The following is a 19,923-nucleotide window of genomic DNA, read 5'->3' as shown; positions in this document are numbered from 1 at the left end:
TGTGTGTGTGTGTGTGTGTGTGTGTGTGTAGAGTGTGGAGGTAAGTGTGGTATGCGTGACTATAAGATCTGGAAGGTCAAGGAGGTGGGTGGGAATACCCACAGACCTCAGCAGTCCTCAGCGCATTTCCTCTCCAGCTTAAGGAACCATAACCACTTTTCCCTGGTGCTTGTGGGTATTTCTTGGTCTACCTGCCTGAGTCCCTCCTGAATGAAATGCAGTTTCCAATGAAAATGAAATGAAGATGTTTGCATGGCTTTGAATCTTGCATTGGCAATTCCAGTGAATGCACAGGATGTATTTACATGATGCTGGAAGCGTTTACATGGTCCTCGAATTACATAGCTTGTGGAGAGGAGATTGTTTATTCAAACGAAGATTGAGAGGGCTGATTTGATTTCTTAATTCAACCCAAGACTATGTGATGGTAGGATATGTAAATGATTTGCTCAGTGATGGAAGATTTCATCTTTCTATTAAAAAAAATAAAAGGAAATAAGGAGGTTGTACCTAGACACAGTGAAAGGGCTTCTGCTATGGTAATTATTGATTGAGGTGCTGGTTACATGAATGTGTTCAATTTGTGAAAATTCAGTGAGCTGTACACTTATGATTTGTGGTCTTTTATGTATATGTTATACCTCAATAAAATTCTACAAAATGTAAACTAAATGAAATGTAACTCTGAAGGCATTTTCAATATAATAAATCCAGAATAATTAATAAGCACTGGAGTAGGAGTTTAGAGACTTAGATTCAGTATAAGCTCTTCTTCTAACTCACATGAATGAGTAATAATAATGAGGAGGTTTGAGGTAGCCCAATAAATGACATCTTTTTTCTTCCTCCAGTTCTGAAGTGATAGAGACAAAGAAGTAAAGCAGGTAGAGATCAAAGAGCTTTCTATGGAAGAGCTAGAGATAGTGATTTAGATAGGTTTACCAAGTGGGCTTCTTAATTCTGAACTTCAGAATTAGGCAGAGATACCCGCCTAGAACCAAGAAATTCTAGAAAACTGTAGGTCTTACCCAGAAAGGAGATTTTATGGCAGCAAATAGAACAGAGCTCATTCCCTCTAAAAGCAGATAGATCTCTACTGGCTACACATGGCCTGTTTCTGCTCCCAAATCTACCAATCAGAATTCCCTCCTCCTGAGAAGGAAAAAATGAGAGGCTGAAGAGAGGTCAACAGTGTTACACTAATTGGTATTTTGCCACTTGGGAACATGAAGCCAAAAGAAAGCATATCCCCAGCCTTCCTTAACTAGCAACAAAAACAACTTCTGCCATGATGATGATAGTAAGTGCCATTTATTGAGCACTTACTATGGTGAGGCACAAGGCAAAGTATTTACCCATGTGCATTTTTACATGTATTATCTAATTGCACTCTCATAGTAATAGGTATCATTATTACCTCCATTTTATATATGGAGTAACCTACATGAGGTCATATAGCTAGGAAATGGTAGAGCCCGGATTCAAACATAGACTCCAAAAGCCATACCCTTAGACATAGCATTAGCAGAAGGAAAGGAAGAGACTAGCATTGGGCAGCCACATTTTAAGTCAGTACCACTTACTAGTTGTGTATTCTTGGGTAAGTAACTAAATTACTCATAGTTTTCACATCAGTAAAGTGAAGATGTTCTTTCCCTTCTCTGGCACTCAATGTCCTTACCTGTGAAATGTATAGAATTAGATTAGCACAGTAGTTCTCAAAGTGTGATTTCTGGACTAGGATTATCAACTTCATTAGGAAACTTGTTCAAAATGATGATTGTGCTGAATCTGAAACTCTAGTATGGAGGCCAGAAATTTGTGTTTCAGTGAGTCTTCCAGGTGATTCTGATACACGCCAGAATTTAAGATCTGCTGATCTAGATGATCTCAAAATTTTCTTCTAGTTCTGCCATTCTGACCTCTAGCATCAATGTTACTTGTTACCTTTTCATCTTGTTAGGTGTCCACCCACTAGAGGAGACACTGCTTTACCCTCAAGAAGCTCCCACTGTCAGACTGGTATTGGTCGTGTTGGGGAAGGGGCATAGAGATGCCTTGAGGAATGCCCTTTTCGATTGGGCAAACATGCTATTTTAGTGTCTTGGGAAGGACTGGAGGTAGGGCTTTAGTTAGGTCTGCCTCTTTACCTCAGACTGTGCTAGTGGCAGGTGAGGGGATAGAGATTAAAGCCAAGCCCTTAGCCTGAAGTGGGAGTTGGTATGGGCTGCAGCAGCTGCCAGGGGTGGCTGGGCTAGAGATATGGCCCGAGTTTCAGACTCCTACAGAATTAGACTGTGGGACACGGTTAGGAGACCATGTTTTTAGCATTTCTCCTAACTTTCCTGGCCTTCTTTCTGCCTTTGCTCTCCAGCCTCCCCCCCAGACACTAGGTGGCCTAGGCAATCTGACCTAGGGCATTCTGACCTCTTATATCAGTGAGGCAGGATTTGTCAGAATAGGGCCAAGGCCTCAGAAGAAACAGCAGGTAATTTGGAATAGTTAAAGGTCACCTTTTAACTAAAAACATGCCTTTGTATTATATGGCAGTGGATAAAGTCCTCATTAACACCTCAACACAGCTAAGGGATAATATTTGGTAATTATGTGAAAAGGCTTTGACAAGCTATAGAAATAGAGGGCATTATTATTATGAAGAGTACTGAATTGGACTCTTGGGCAAACCATAGGTTTCCAATAAAGCCAATACAGGGGTTTAGAAATGTCTACATAGTGTGCTTCGAGGGGTGTCATTTAACATCTTAGCACAGATTTATTTGTCAGATAAGTAGCTGTTACCTTGGCAATTCAAGCAATGCCCTGACAGCATGGGACATGGGATAGGAAAATTTTGCCTGGATGCTGAGGGTGAGGGCAGGACTCCTGGGGGGAATTTCAGGGATTAAGTGATATACCATGCACAAAGTACCTGGCATGGAAAAAGTACTTAATAAAATAAATTAAGGTAGGAATGTTTGGAAAAGTTGGGAGCATGGGGTGCTGGCTAGGGAGTACAGTTTAGGGGAAGGCAGGGACACTGAGCAAGTGGTGTCCTGGGGAATGTTGGAAAGGAAGGGAAATGAGAAAAGGGTACAAAGTGGTGGAGGAAACAAGTCAATTTTGCTGACTTGTTGAGGACTGTAAGGGCTATTCAAAAGCCCTTGGAATCCTCAGGCTGAAAGGCCTAGGAAGGCAATTGAAAAAGGACGAGTTTGTTTTGCAGTTGAGAGGGTTATTTTAAATCTTTTGAATTTTACTCTAAGCCACCTTTGAAATGTCTATGCCACACAGGTCAGTAACCTGTTGGCATGAGAAATTACTTTCTTTTCTCTGGAACCTCCTGACAGAGTAATAATATATTACAGCAAAATCAAGAGGATTAACATGAATCATGTGGCTTCCTTTTTAAAAAGTTGTGCTTAGCTGTATTAATGAAATAACATTCAGGCCAATGCTTCCCTCAGGTTGAACAAAACACTGGTTGAAACCGGATCAGGGCTCTGTCACTATGTAACTTTGGTAACTCACGTGCCCATTTCAGGTGTACCTTCCTTCCCTAAAGAGCAAATGTCTTCTAAGATCCTGTTTTGGATTTTCAAGTCTTTGGTTCTCAGTAAGCTTGCATGCTTCTTCCTTCCTATGGCTCACAGCTCCTCCAGCTGCTTTCAGAAGGTGAGGGAATGCTATAAAGTTTGCATACAGACAGTAATCATGAATGCATAAAAAGCAAGGCAGGCCCCAAACACCAGTTATCATCATCATCAAAACCTGCCACATCCCAGAGAAATAGAGCAAGGACTCCAGGAAGAAATTATGTCCTGATTCTAGATACCAAAATGTCACATTGTGTTCGCCAATTCCTGAAGACGTTGTCAAGCAAGAGGCATCATGAGACATTAAAAATTCTCTTTGTGAGCTTAGACTGCCAAACATCAGACTTGCCTCTCTTCAGTTACAAACTGGGCCGCAGGCTGGTCCCTTCCTTTTTCCCTTCAACTCTCTGATGTGGGCTGAGGCCACGGGCGGGGATCCTTGGCCCACTGACAGTCTTTCATCTGGCCCATTTACAGGACTCTTCCAGAAATGTCTCTACAAACGTTACAACCACAACACAGTGGCTTGTTCTCAGCAGGCTACCTGCGTGGCAAATGCGATTTAAAGGATCTCTTCAAATGACTGCTAGGACTTTGTCTGGGAAACTGCATAAAGCTGCCTTAATTGGGAGTACATACTTTGAAGAGTTTTAAATTCACTTTATATTTGTTCTGCTTCTATCTTTCTTCATCTTTTCTCCATCAGCCCCAACTCTCTTAACTCAGTAGTAGTTCCCTCCCTTGGGACCCTGGTTTCCTCTCTGGCTCTCTCCCTGTCCTCCTCAGCCACCTTCCTAGCTTCGAGGCACTTGGACAGAGACCAATGTGTATGGGATATACTTCTTTATGTCCTGCCTTTTTTCTATGCCCACCAGCCCGTCCAGAGCTCCCAAAACTTCTGCCTTTCTCTTTAGTCACATTTTATGTATCTTTGGGATTCTGGGAGCATCACTGGAACCACAGGATTTATGTGAAAGCCATTTTAGCTTAAAGAAAGAAGAGTTCATGGTGTCAAGTTTCTGAATAAATTGTGATTGGGCTGATAAGCCTGAAATAGGTTGGCAGGAAAAGGGCCTTTGAATGTGTTTTCTTCTACCTGGAGTGCCTTTCCCAGCCTTCTAAACCTAGCTGCCCACTATATCTAGTATTTCTGCAAAGCTCAGCTCAGACATCACATTTTCTGGGAAGCTTTCAGTGAACACTTCTTTACTGGTCTTATCCCCCTCTTATACGCCTCTAACAACAGCTAACATTTATTAAGTAGTTGTTATGTGCCAGGCATTTGCACGTATTAACTCATTTAGTCCTCATAATCATTCTTTCAGATAGGTACTCTATTATTATTCCCATTTTACTAATAAAGAAACTGAGGCATTGGTTTAAGGCACAGGTTAAACAACTTCTCAAAAATAACAAAGTTAGGAAGTGGCAGAACTGGAATTCAAACCCAGGTATCTGGGCTCCAAAGCCTATACTTTACTGTCTCTCTCTTCCCTAGTATATCTAATGTAACATTTATTGTCACTAGTGTAACTATCTGGTTAGTTGTCCGTATCCACAACTAGATTGAAAATTCTGTGCAAGGCAGGGGTGGTGTTTTATTCATTTATTTATCCCCAGATACACAGTGTTTGGTGCAAAATAGATGTTCAGTAACTTTTGAATGAATGAATGAGTAAACAAATAAATTTTGCTCAAATGAAAACACAAAGCTTTTGGAATTGGAAAACTTGGATTTGTACCCTGGCTCTGCTTAGTTGTGTGATCCTGGTAAATTTATACAATTTTTTTGAGTCTTAGTTTCTTCTTTTGTGCAGTAAGAGTAAAAGATATTTCAAAGTCTTATCCTGACCATTAAATGAAATTATGTTTTTAAAACACCTAGAACAGTAAAGGTGCTCAGTACATGATTTCATTCATTCATTCATTGATCCATTCATTCATTCACTCAGCAAACTATTGTTGCACAACTGATATGTGGCAGGCACTACAATATTTGTTGGGTATACACAGTGAACAAAACAGTTCTCACCTTGTGTAGTTATATTCTAATGTGAAAAGAGAAAGAAATAAATGAATAAACAAGTTAAAAATAAGTATGTAACATTTATACAGTAAACAAATAGAGTAATTGGAGGGCTGTTTGATATAGAAAGGATAGTCCAAGAAAGGCATCTGAGGACTGCTGCTGATGTTGAGGCTTGAAGGATGAGGAGGACCTAGCCCTGTGAAGAGCCAGGGACGGCCATTCCAGGACAAAGGAAAAGTCAATATAAGTGCCTTGAGTTTAAAAAGAGACGAAATTGTTCAAAGAAGAGAAAGGTGGGCAAGATGGTTGGCATCTAGAGAATGAGGAGCAGAGGGGTAGAAAACGAAGTTGGACAGAAAGGCACAGACAGATCATTAAAGGTCTTGCAGTCCCTGTTGAGGATTTTGGATTAATCTAAATGCAATGGGAAGCTTATAACTAGGTTGTAAGTGAGGGAGTGGCTTAGTGTGATTTATATTTTTAACAGCCCACTTTGGCGGTTGTGTGGTGTGTGGATTAGCAGCCTATTGAAGTAGTCTAGGTTAAAAGTTCCAGTACTGAAACTAGGATGGTAGCAGTGGAAATGGAGAGGAATGGTCATATTTGAGATATCTTCTAGAGGTAGGACCATTATAACTGGCTAATGGATTGGATATTGGGGACAATGAAAATGGAGGAATTGAGGATGATTCCTAGCTTTGGATTTGAACAACTGGGTGGATGGTGAAATAGGAATGTCTGGGAAAGGAGCACATTTGGGAGGAAGAACAAGAGTTATGTTTAGGACACATTATGAACTGAATGTTTGTATCCCCTCAAATTCATATGTTGAAGCACTAACCCTCAATATGATGGTATTTGGAGGTAGGGTTTTTGGGAGGTGATTAAGTTTAGCTGAAGTCATGAGGGGTGGGGCCTAAGAAGAGAAAGAGAGACCAGAGCTCCCTTTTGTGCTCTTTTTCTCTGCCACGTGAGAACACAGTGAGGAGGCAGCCATCTGCAGGCTAGAAAGAAGACCTTTGCCAGGAGCAGAATCTGCAGGCATCTTGATCTTAGATTTCTCAATTTGTGGATTTCTCCAGAACTGTGAGAAATAAATGTTGTTTAAACCATCAGTCTATAGTATTTTGTTATAGCAGTCTGAGCTAAGACACATGTTAAATTTGAAATGCCTATTAGATAGCAGAGGAAATGTCAAATACACAGATTTATGAGTTTGGATGTCATAGGAGAGGTCAGAGTTGGGAGATATGAATTTAAGAGTCATTTGCCTATGGATAGTATTTAAGATTATAAGAGTGGATGAGATTACAGAAGTAAGAGTATAGATAGAGAAGAGAATAATAATAATAATAATAATAATAATGGTGATGATAACAAACATGCATATAGTGTTGATTATATTTTAGATACTATTCAAACTGTTTTATATAAATTAACTTATTTGATCTTTAAAACAATACCATGAAATAGGTTCTATTATTATTCCTACTTTACAGATGAAGATGGATTAGGCAATTGCACAATTTCACACTAAGTAATAGCATATAGGATTCAAAACCAGGAAGCTTAGCTTCCAAGTCCATTGTCGTAACTACTATGCTATTATTGCCTCTCAAGAGAAAAGAACCAGAATTCAGCCCTAGGGCTCCGTCACATTTAGACGGTAGGGAGAGGAATGCCCAGTGAAAGAGACTGATGAGGAATAACTAGAAAAGTGTGGTGTCATGGAACAGAAGAGAAAGAAGATTATCAATAAGGATTAAGTGTTAAAGCATGTTGAATATTTTTGAGCACTTCAGAAGAGAATAAAGAGGTTTCCACTGGATCTATCAATATGGAGGTCACTAGTGCCTGAAAAAAGCAGTTCCTTTTTTATTTTATTTTCCATTTTCTGAAAGATTCCCCTCTTCAGTTACTACCTTCTTTTGTCAACCTTGATGATACCCTTTAATATTATTAGTGACATCTTTAGCCATGAATTTCATCTGCCACTAGGTATGTTCAATCAGAACTCTTCATTTACTATGGGATAATTCTAAGTAGTGTTTTATATTCAGACTTTTATCCCACTGTCTTATTTTGGTGTGAAATGGTCTATTTTCCTTGATTTTTTTGTTTTATTTCTTCTGGAGATATTATCCTATGTCATCAAAAGAATTACATAAGAGGCTCTCTCCTTAGTCCAATTGCTCCCACTTGCTCAGCTGGTTCACTCAGACTAGAAAAAGGGACAAGATTCCTGGCTGTTTCTGAATGGCAAACTCAAGAGCTGTGTCACTGTGTACAGCACTCCCTCCCTACGGTTCCTATACTTGAGTAATCAAGGGACAGTATCTGAAGGCTAAATCTCCCTCCAGCAAGGATAATGATTCCTGTTAGGCAGTTTAGAGTAAGGACAGGTCACATGACCAGTCCCTCTAATTAGCCTCCTGGCAAGCTCTAGTCTAGATTTCTTATTTAGGGCACAATGGTACTTACATGGGGTATGATTCATTTCTGCCAGTGCTGAACACATCTGAATACATCAAAAGGAAACATTTCCAGATGGAGTCCTCTTGAACACTGCTGCCTGGGGAGGGTGAGCAATGCCACACCTCAGCCTCAACAGGACAAAGCACTCGGAGAGGGAGCTTCCCCTTACTCTCTGATGAGAAAAAGCAGTGCCCTAAATAGGATGTCATAAACCCGTGATTTCTCCCTCAAGCACAGGAAAGCAGATGGCAGGAGCACAGCAGGGGATTGACAAATGCTTATCACTACTTTGCACTAACTTTCTCAAAACATGTCAACATTGGCCTTCTCTGGAGATCTCAGTCAAGGCATTGCTTTATAAAGAGAGAATTCATGAAGCTGAGTTCCTCAGTGAGCAAGTGCCCCACTTCCATTTGCCATTCCACACAGATTTGGAGCTCTTAGGGGCCAACAAGTCAAGGCCCCTAGCTTTCCCTCACAAAAGTATCTTCTTCCTGTAGAAATGATTCATACTAAGTAGTTACCTCAATGCATTGAGGTATTTAATTTTCTTTGTACTTTGTTTAATTTTCTTTGTACTTCTTTGATCCTTCAGAATCATGGAAACCCCAGAGCATAGATAGACAAAGGGTTATCATTGGTGTTAAAGACACCAGAGAAAAAGAATGAATTATAGGAAAGCCTGTGATCCTAGAATAGTAGAATTGACCTGCAGACTGGTGGGAAGGTCAAGAGGATGGGAAAGGAGAGATTGTAAAGGCAACTTGAAAAAGGGAAATTGAAATGATGAGAGGAGATGTAGGACAAAAATACCTTCTAGGAATAGAGATGAGGCAAAAGGAAAATAGCCTGTGAGATGATGAAGGCCCACATGATTAAGAACAAGTAAGACACTCTCTGCCACCATGCCTCCTATGGATCTAGAGATGGACAAGGAGAGATCCTGTGTAATTTTATTCCACCCACAACTAAAAGCAAAGGAGTGCATGAAGGGAACAGAAAGGAAGGCGGAGGAGCCTTGCCATTAGATCAGAAATAGAAACATCTGAAACTTTCCACTGAAAAAACTTGGCAGGATCAGACCCTCATGGGACCTTAAAGGAATCTCAGTTTAACTCTTATTGGCCTGCATAGTGCAAGGGTGTGGTTTGCTTGGAAGAGCTTGCAGTCCCGGGAGAGAAACGTGACCATGAAAAGTTTCCTATGTGGGAGTTGAGGATGGAATATTCCTCTTTTTGTAAACTACTTCAGACTGGCTGGAAACTTGTGATCACAGTGAAACCTGTCTCGAGGTCTGCTCTTCACCTCTACCAAGTCCCACCCTGTCAATGATGACTTTACCTTCTTTTGAGTTTCCAGGGAGAATATCTTTTTAATGCCAAGCAATCAATTTTTATGGGTATCTGCCTGGAATTTAAGTTTAGAGTTAGATTCTTTACAATAAAGACAGTTTATTGGCCAAAGTTAGGCCCAACTCATAACCAGCAGATTAGCCAATGTAACAGTTTCAGACTGATAAATACAAGGAGTAATCGACCATGATTTTCCAGAACTCCATCAGTGGGTCTGAGCCTCACCCAAAAGGAAGCAGGAGATGAAATATTGCTGGAAAATTTTGTCTGGGACCCGGAGGCTTTGTGCTTGCAAAATTAGTTCAAGCCTCAAAATTTGCCCTAGACAGAAAAGTAGAAATCCAAGGAGCAGGATTTCGGGGGCCACATTCCTAAAAACATATCACTTCTCCCACCTACTGGCAGATGAGTAAAACTATTTCAGAAGGTGACAGAGCCTTTCATTCCCTAATCCTGTTTTGACTATCCCAATCTTCCGAACAGAGGCCATGGCCACAGTTACACAGAAGTGTTAGATCCTTTTTGAGAGCAGATTTTCTTAGCAGAAAGGATAGAGTCCAAGGGTATTGCCTGCTTGAAAGTGGGAGTGGTGGGCACTGGAAAGGTGAGAAAGGAAAGATTGGAAATGTGGAAGCCAAATTACTGACTTTACAGTTTTGCTAAAGATGACTAGCCCTTTTCAAGTAGGAATTTTAGGAAAATTCACCCCAAGGCGATGGCAATATTCTTCAAGAAGCTATTGCTCTCAGTTATTTGACATGTCAGCACTGTGCCTTTGGGAAGTACTAGAAGGACCTCAGATATTTTGCATGCAGGTTATAACATTTCTTTATTTTTATTTTTATTTTTTTTAAAGATTTTATTTATTTATTCGACAGAGATAGAGACAGCCAGCGAGAGAGGGAACACAAGCAGGGGGAGTGGGAGAGGAAGAAGCAGGCTCATAGCGGAGGAGCCTGATGCAGGGCTCGATCCCATAACGTCGGGATCACGCCCTGAGCTGAAGGCAGACGCTTAACCGCTGTGCCACCCAGGCACCCCAAGTTATAACATTTCTGACTTAGCAGTTCTTTGACTTTCCCTGCAAGCTTGATGAACCCCAGAATATTTTTCTTCTTTCAAAAATGCCAATTTCTGTTCAGCCTGTTTTGATCAGATGTTCCTTTTTCCAAATTATTGGATTAATTCAAATAATCCATAGCTTATTCCCAAAAAACCAATCTATTTGGGGCAAGTTATTTTGTGTTTAGTGGAGACATTGCTAGGGCTGTACACAAAAACACTTTCTAAATAAAGAGACACCTTTGCCTTTCCTTTGAGGGGGGAAAGGATTATAGCAAAGGACGGCTGATCTCCAGCTCCAGGGTCTAGCACATGCTGGATCTTTTGGGCTGCCATCCATCGGAGCTCCTCCTTGCCTCAGCAGAGAGGATTTATTGCTTGCTTTGCAGCAGAACAGCAGTCACACAATGAAGACGCAAGCAAGAAAAATGTCTGAAGTTCCCCTTTCTTGTTCAAGTAGACAGCACAGACACCTCTATTATAATCTTTAGCTTGTTTCACACAAGAAGATTTTGTCAATTTTCATTTCAGCTGAGCTGGGATGTACCAATACCAGAGGTAGAGGAATAGCAGATGGCTGGTCAGAGTTTAAATGGGTGCAGGGAAAATTAGGGTGTGTTTGCAGCATTTTACACTGTATGGAGTGCTTGTGTGGAGGAACATATGCTGCAAGGAGTGAGACTTATGTACTCTTTTCCAGTAGACATTCTCAGTCTATTGCGCATCCTGCTAATAGGCTTTAAGTGGCCAGCAGTGCAAGAGAATGTGCCAATGACAAAAGCCCATCACCACCTCCCAGAGGACACCCAGCAGTCCTGCATCATCTCTTTTATTAACTTGTAAACAGCCCTGAACTGTTAGCTGAACTGTAGTAGCAAGAAGAAAAGGAGATGGAGGCAAATAGCCAGGTGTGTACAGTGTTAGGTTAAATTCTGTACAAACTCATCACAGCAATTCTTCTTCCTGTCCTTTGAGTAACCCTTCCATTAACCTGGTAGAACGATTGGTTCGAGAATAAACTGAGTTGAGGAGTAAACTCAAAACATTTTAGATTGTAGCCCATGAAGTAGCTGATCGAGAAAAATCTCATACACAGTTGAGGCTCAAATTGCAGTTTAATAAACACTAGAAAGTATAAATATTTGAGGATAAGGTACTAGGTTAAAAATTACGTGTCATGTTTTTATTGGAGTAAAACAGGATCATGATTACATTGAAGGAAAAGTTTTAAAACAAACAAATCATCCACAAGCCCTCTAACACAGAAGCTATTTTCACTTTTACATTTCCCTTTCAGGTTTGCATCCAATTTAATTATTTATTTTTAAAAATTTATATTTTAAATAAAATTATATATAAGGTGTACAACATTATGATTTGATATACTTATGCATAGTGAAATGATTACTATAGTCAAACTTATTAGTACATTATCTCCTCACATGGTTACCATATTTTTGTGATGAGAATACCTGAAATGTGCTCTCTTAGCAAATGTCTGGTATTCCGTTCAGTATTATCAACTATAGTCATCATACTGTACATTAGGTCTCTAGACTTATTCATCCTATATATTGCAACTTGCACACACGTTTTTCATATAATTGCAATCTAAATGAACATAATTTTGTATTCTGCTCTTCTCTTGTAGCATCATATCCTAAATATTTTCAATATCTCCACCTAATCTTCACAGTCTTTTTCAAGTTTTCATTTGAATTTTTGTTATTATAAGAGCAATGCATGATGATTGTAGAAAATCTTGAAAGTATAACAAAGAATAAATTGGGAAAAGAGTATAATTTCACTATGAAAAGGCAACTGCTAAAAACATATTGGCCTATTTTCTTCTAGTCTTTTTATAAGTGATATATTTTTCTTTACATAATTGAGATTATAATATATATATTACTTTGTTTTATTAATATTATGTAACAAGAATTTCCCTACGCCCTTATGGCTTATCATACACATACTCTATAAGGAGTGCATAATTTTCTATTGTTTGGAAGTTCCCTAATGTTAGATTGTTTTTGATATTTCCCTAACATCAGTGATGCTATGATGAGCATTGTATTACTATAGTACAATACTAGTACTGTATTAATATAATGCATTAGTATGGTATTAATTAAGATAATGCCAACTACTATAATAAATAGACTGACTAACATGTAATGGCTTAAATCAGAGAAAAATTTCTTTCAAGCAATAGAATGAATTCTGAGTCAGGTCATGGTTCTACTTAACGCAATTATTCAAGAATTCAGAGTTCTGTCTTTTTCATTCTACCAGTCATGCTGAAAACTGTGTCACTTGAACACCTATGCTCAGACTCACAGGAAGAGGAAATAGAGCAGGGCAGAGGTATGCCTACTTTTTAAGAGCTTTGGTCCAGAAGTAGCACATACTTTTGCTTTTTTTTTAGTCGTACAGCCACACACAAGCAAATGAAGCTTGAACATGTAGCATAGATGGGCAATCACATGCTTGGCGTGTCTATTACTATGGAGGAAAGAGAAAAGAGATTTTGGGAGACACCAGTCTCTGCCACAAATGTATTTGCGCATAAATATTTATTTGCATTTCAGTATTTTTTTCTTAGGATATATTTTTAGAAAGAGAGACTAAATATTATTCCTTTTAAGCCACAACTACTTTATTCCTGACCTCTTATTTTTTTTTAAAGATTTTATTTATTTATTCGACAGGATAGAGACAGCCAGCGAGAGAGGGAACACAAGCAGGGGGAGTAGGAGAGGAAGAAGCAGGCTCACAGCGGAGGAGCCTGATGTGGGGCTCGATCCCACAACGCTGGGATCACGCCCAGAGCCGAAGGCAGATGCTTAACCGCTGTGCCACCCAGGCGCCCCCTGACCTCTTATTTTTATGTCATTTTTTGGCCAACCCAAATGTCATTATTTCTTTTAAGAGGGATCCATGAGTGATGTATCTCCTGAGCCCTTGCATATATGAAAAATTTTTTATGTTTTCGAATATGAAAGACAACTTTCCTAAGTACAGAATTCTTGAATTACAAACTGTTCCCCTTAATATTTAATAACTATGGTTCCAATGTCTTTCAGCATTCATTCATTCAAAATATTTTTTAAAAATTCCCCAATTTTATTGAGATATAATTAACATAACATTGGGTAAGTTTAGGATGATTTGATGTAGGTATATATTGTGAAATAATGATTCAATATATGTATACATTGTGAAATAATTACCACAAGTTTAGTTAACATCCATCACCTCACAGTTACAAAGATTTTTTCCTGTGATGAGAAATTTATACTTTTTAAAAAAGATTTTATTTATTTGACAGAGAAAGGGGGAACACAAGCAGGTAGAGTGGGAGAGGGAGAAGCAGGCTTCCCGCTCAGCTGGGAGCCCGATGCGGGGCTGGATCCCAGAATGCTGGGATCATGACCTGAGCTGAAGGCAGACGCTTAACAACTGAGCCACCCAGGCGCCCCTGGAAGTTTATACTTTTTGACCACCTTCACCCATTTCTTCCACCACACCCTCATCCTCGTCCGCCAACCCCTGCCTCTGGCAATCACAAATCTGGCCTCTATTTTTATAAAAGTTTTTTTTAAATTCCATATATGGCAGGAGATTGGAGAGCAAAAGGAGAGAAGATGGGGCATTTATTATCTGTTTTCTTCCTGCCTCTGTATCTTATCTTTGATAAAAGCTGCATCCCTTTAGAAATATAGCTCCTTTTTGATAGCTGAATAAGTCAAGCAGAGAAAGACAATTATCCTATGGTTTCACTCATCTATGGAACATAAGAAGTAGGAACATCGATAGGAGAAGAAAGGAATTAAGAAAGAGGGGTAATCAGAAGGGGGAATGAAGCATGAGAGACTATGGACTCTGAGAAAAAACTGAGGGCTTCAGAGGGGAGGGGGGTGGGAGAATGGAATAGGCTGGTGATGGGTAGTAAGGAGGGCACGTGTTGCATGGTGCACTGGGTGTTATACACAAGTAATGAATCATGGAACTTTACATCAAAAACTAGGTATGTACTGTATGGTGACTAACATAATATAATAAAAAATATTATTATAAAAAATAAAATAATAATAATAAAAAATATAACTCCTTTCAGGAGGCCTTTCTTTCACAGTTCCACTTTTCTCATTGAAATAATCCCAAGCTACTTTTGACCTTTTCCATGATCCTGCCATGGATGTGATGATAGAGTCACAGCAGAAAAGAGATGGAATTCTCAAATGGTTCAACTAGGGGTTATAGTTTAAAGATGAGACTACTTACAGAATTGTGGGTGGAGTTACGGAACCCACAAAGGGTAGTGAGACACCCAAGTGTAGCAAAAGCAGGAAGCTGTTACTATTGGTAGGCCTGAAAGCACAGAGAAAGAGTGGTTACTAGAACCAGGTGAGACCAGTACCTATGAGGGGGGGGCTGCCAGATAAGATCATTACAGGTAGAAAACACAAACATTATTCAATCTACAGAATGGCTGGGGAGAGGAGAGAGTTGGAGGGGAGTAAGTACCTTGACCTTACTCTCCTCCTACCCTCAGATGTCTTGCCATTTCCTTCCATTTTCTAAACCCAACTGGAAATTGGAAATCAAAGAAGCTCAGGTGATACAGTCTATGTAGGTCATCCTTCCACAATACTGCTGGGAAGGCAGGAGATAGATCAGGAGGACAAATGGAGATTATCAAGCAAAATGGGTTAAGATATACATTTAATGTGTAGTTAAGTCTGAGGTTTGTTCCTTTGAAATTAACTCAAATTTCTGCTTTGATGCTTATGAGATTTCTTTTTCTCGAAATTAAAAACTTTGCTAAGGCTTTGCTAAGATTAGAAGTGAGGATCCCTCCTTAATACCCATCACCAGCCTATCACATTCCCCCACCCCCCTCCCCTCGGAAGCCCTCAGTTTGTTTCCCAGAGTCTGTAGTCTCTCATGGTTCATTCCCCTTTCTGTTTACCCCCAAAGGAGGGCACATATTGCATGGTGCACTGGGTGTTATACCCAAGTAATGAATTATGGAACTTTACATCGAAAACTAGGGATGTACTGTATGGTGACTAACATAATATAATAAAAATAAATAAATAAAATAAAAAAATAAAAATAAAATAAAATTAAAAAGATACATATTTAGGGGTGCCTGACTGGCTTACTTAGTAGAGCATGTGACTCTTGATTTCAGGGTGGTAACTTCAAGCCCCACATTGGGGGTAGAGTTTACTTAATCTAAAAAAAAAAAAAAAGAAGTGAGGATCCCTCAAATGCAGGAAACTTTTTCAATATTTGACTTGATTTTTTTTTTTTTAGTTCAGCCTCATGGGCTGTTAGGCATATGAAGACACGTAGAGTTTTAGAGTACTTTTTAGAATTAGAGCATAGACTGGAGGTGTGGCCAGAGATTTGGGAGCTAGATAGTCTGTGGTAGCAAAATGTTTCTCTACTGTCTGATATAATGATAGCAATTATGAACATGTTTGAACACTTAAGGGCCAAGGACTTGGGTAACTGCTTTTTTTGTATTGGCTTATTTAATGCTCATAAAACCCTCAGGAACTAGGCATTATTATTTTTCTTATTTCACAGGTTGAGCAACTGGTTTTCAGGGAATTTAAGTAATTTATTCAAGGTCCAACAGTTGGAAAGTGATCGTCATCAAGTTGCTGATCTTCTCAAAGTATTATTTGAACCACTTAAAGGTGGCCCCAAGCTATAACAATTCCCTTTCCCAAGCAAAATAGTTGAATATTAAAATATTTTTTAAAAAGTCCCCAATTTTATTGAGATATAATTAACATATAACATTGTGTTAAGTTTAGGATGTTTTGATGTATGTATATATTTTGAAATAATGATTCAATGTATGTATTGAAGTAACTGTACAGTTTTGGATCCAGCTTTGAGAAAAGCAGTAAGGGTGGAAGTAAGCTATACTGTGGATCTCTCTGGTTCAGGATAGCCCTCATTGTGTTGTTGGAAGGCAGTTTAGTGGTTAATAGCATAGGCTTTTTAAATCAGACTGATCTAATTCAGAAATTTGGCTTTGCTACATACTAGTTCTCTAAACTTGGGAAAGCTACTTAATCTCTTTGTCCCTGAATTTTCCTATCTATAAAATTGTGGTTTTATACAGGGTTGCTTTGAAGATTAAAGGAGTGCCTCATATGTAATAGGCATTCAAAATTTGTTATTAATTCTGTATGGTTGTGATGAGCCAGGATAAGCCAATATGGGAATAGAATTGAAATCTTTAACATTTGGAATGTTGCTGCAACAGCAGGGAACCAGATACATTTTTTTTCCCTAAGGAGGATGACTATTGGAATATTCTGGAAGGAAAAACTAGATGTAATTTACTGGTATCCTTCTAGTTCAGAACAACTATTAACATTTTTGATGTCGTGAGAATCCATTAGATAGACAAAATATGACTTAGACATTTCAGCTCTGGTTTCAGAAAACACATTTCTCAAGGTTGGCCCAAAGGATTTATTTAAAGAATTTTTGATATGGTATGATTTGTGAATTTGATATGAAGAACTTATCCAAGTGAAGAGTGATGACATAGGGGCCAATCTTACTTATTACCATAGATACAAAAATCCCAAATGAAATATTAGCAAACTGAATGCAGTAGTGTATTAAAATAAGAAAGCATTGTTATTAGTAGACTTCACTCTGGGAAGGCAAGAATGGTTCAACATTGCAGTACCTATAAATGTAATTCACAATATTAACATATTAAAGGAGAGAAAACATGATAATTGCAATAGGTGTTTAAAAAAGGCCCTAGATTAAATTCAATACTCATTCTAGATTTAAAAAAATAACAGATGCTGGAAAGAAAGAAATTTCCTTAACTTTCAAATAGGTTTTCTACTAGAAATATATTGCACATATGATACTTAATGATAAAATATTAGACACATTCTCATTAAAGTCAGGGAGAAGCAAGAGATGCTTGCTTTCACCTCTACTATTCATTGTTATTCTGGAGAACCTAGCCAATACAATTTGGAGAAGAATGAGAGGAAGAGGTGGAGGAGAGGAGAAAAGAAAGATAATTAGGAAGTACTAATATTAGAAAGGATGGAACAGTCGGTCATTAATTGCTGATAATAAGATCACATATTTAGAAAAATCCACGAGAATCAACAGGCAAACTATAAGAACTAATAAAAGAGTTTAGCATAGTAGTTAGATATAATATCAATATACAAATGTCACTATTTTTGCTAAAAACCAATTAGAAAATGTCATAGATAAAGGGTCTAACATATATTTGCAACAAGACTAAAATAACACAGAATAAACCTAATAAAACATGGACTAATTTTACATGATAATATTTATTAGAAGTTATTGAATGACATAACAGCATATAAATAAATGGGAAAGAATGCCATTGGATTGGAAGGTGCAGAATTTTAAAGCTGTAAATATTCTCCAAATTAATGCAATTCAAACAGAATTTCAAAAGGATATTATAAGAAACTTGAATGAAATTCTTTTGGAAAAGAAAATGGGAAGGATATTTGAAAAAAGAAAAATAAGTAATGACTTTACCTCCCTACTTGATATTAAAATACTGTATAAATTTATAATAATCAAAACAGTGTGGATATAGTTTAAGAATACAACAATAGACTAATAGAATTCCAAAATAGCCTATTTTTTAAAATTGGAATTTAGCATGTCATAAATGTGACATTTAAAATAAGTGGAACATGATGGACTCTTTAGTAAAAGATTTTTTGGGATAAAAATAGGAATTTAATACAATTAGTTCTTTACCATAATCTAAATTCCAGTTGGATTAAAAAAATGAACATAAAAATATTTGTGTAAGTCTTAGACTAAAATACAAGAAAACAAGGCCTTCATAAGCACAATACTAAAGTTAACCTAGAAGCCACAATGGAAAACACTGACAAAGTCAACAACATAAAATAAATTAAAAACGAAAATGTAAAAAGAAAACAAAACAAAAACCTCTGAACATCTCAACAACAACAAAACAACAATAATAACAAAAACTCACTGAAATCTAGGTCTCAAACTCATGGTCCATACATGCAAGGTACTTTCCTGCACAGAACTTCAATTTTTTTTGGAATGTTGCTTTAAATATTTTTGTAGAATGTTAATACTTCTAGGTGGTCATTATTGCTTTTTTCCTTAATGTCTTACACCTGCTAAGCATCATACAATTACACTACCTTCCTGGCCTTGTAATTGTTTCAGTTTGTGACCTGTGAAACAAAATGAAAAGAAAAAAAAAGACTGGAAAAAATATTTACAACATATGTAAAAGATAACTGATTAACATCCATAATATACCAACTGCTCTACAAATCAATAAGAAAACATATCATTAGAAAAATGAGCAAGGCTATGAATAGGCAATTCACTGAAGAAATACTAATAGCCAATAAGCATATGAAAAGATGCTTTCTCACTAGTAATCAGAAGAATGAAAAATGAAACAAAAATCAGATTTTCTTTGCCCATTATGTAGGCAAAAAATTAAAAAGATTGATAATGTGTAGTGTTGATTAGGGTGTAGGAAACTGATACTCTCACACACTATTGGTGGGATCCATATGGCCATTCTGTTAGATAATTTAGCACTATTATATCAAGTTTTAAAATGCAAATATACTTTGATGCAGCAAATTCACTTATAAAAATGCTTGCACATCTGCACAAGGAGACTTATACAAGGATGTTTATAGTTTTAAAAGACTGTAAACTACCTAATAGTCCATCTGTAGTGGAAAGATTAAATAAATTATTGTACCTCCTTGCTATGAAACACTACTGTGCAGCTGTAAACAAAATGGAACAGATCTATCTATACTGACATAGAGGGATCTCCAAGGCATATTTTAAGATGAAAGGAGTAGGTAGCATAAAAATGTATACAATATGATCCAATTTTTGTGAAAAAAAAACACCCTAAATTCTATGCATGTGTTTGCACATGCATAGGAAAAATTCTGGGAGGATATACACAAAACTGCTAGTATTGAGGTTATCTCTGGGGGAGTGATATAGAATGGAGAGTGATGGTGAAGAAAGGCTTTTATTTTTACTTTATATACTTCTGTATGGTTAACATTTTGAACATTTTTATTGAGACATAGTTTGTAGACATTTTATGATGAGAATGCATTTTATTTGTGTATTACCTGAGTAATTAAAAAACATTTACAAAAAGAGTAAAGGTAAAGGAATGGATTTGAAAGCTTTTCATATTCCTTCCCATTGGGAGATGAGAAAGTGCAGATGGAAGATTCAGGAAGTATAGGAAGTAAGAGTAAAGCAAGGTGAGATCATTCTAATTTTACCTTGGCACCATATATTTTTTAAAAGCCAATGATACTTCAATTCGGTA

The sequence above is a fragment of the Ursus arctos genome, chromosome X (assembly GCF_023065955.2).
Source record: "Ursus arctos isolate Adak ecotype North America chromosome X, UrsArc2.0, whole genome shotgun sequence".
NCBI classification, from domain to species: Eukaryota; Metazoa; Chordata; class Mammalia; order Carnivora; family Ursidae; genus Ursus; species Ursus arctos.
This window is presented reverse-complemented; position numbering follows the sequence as displayed.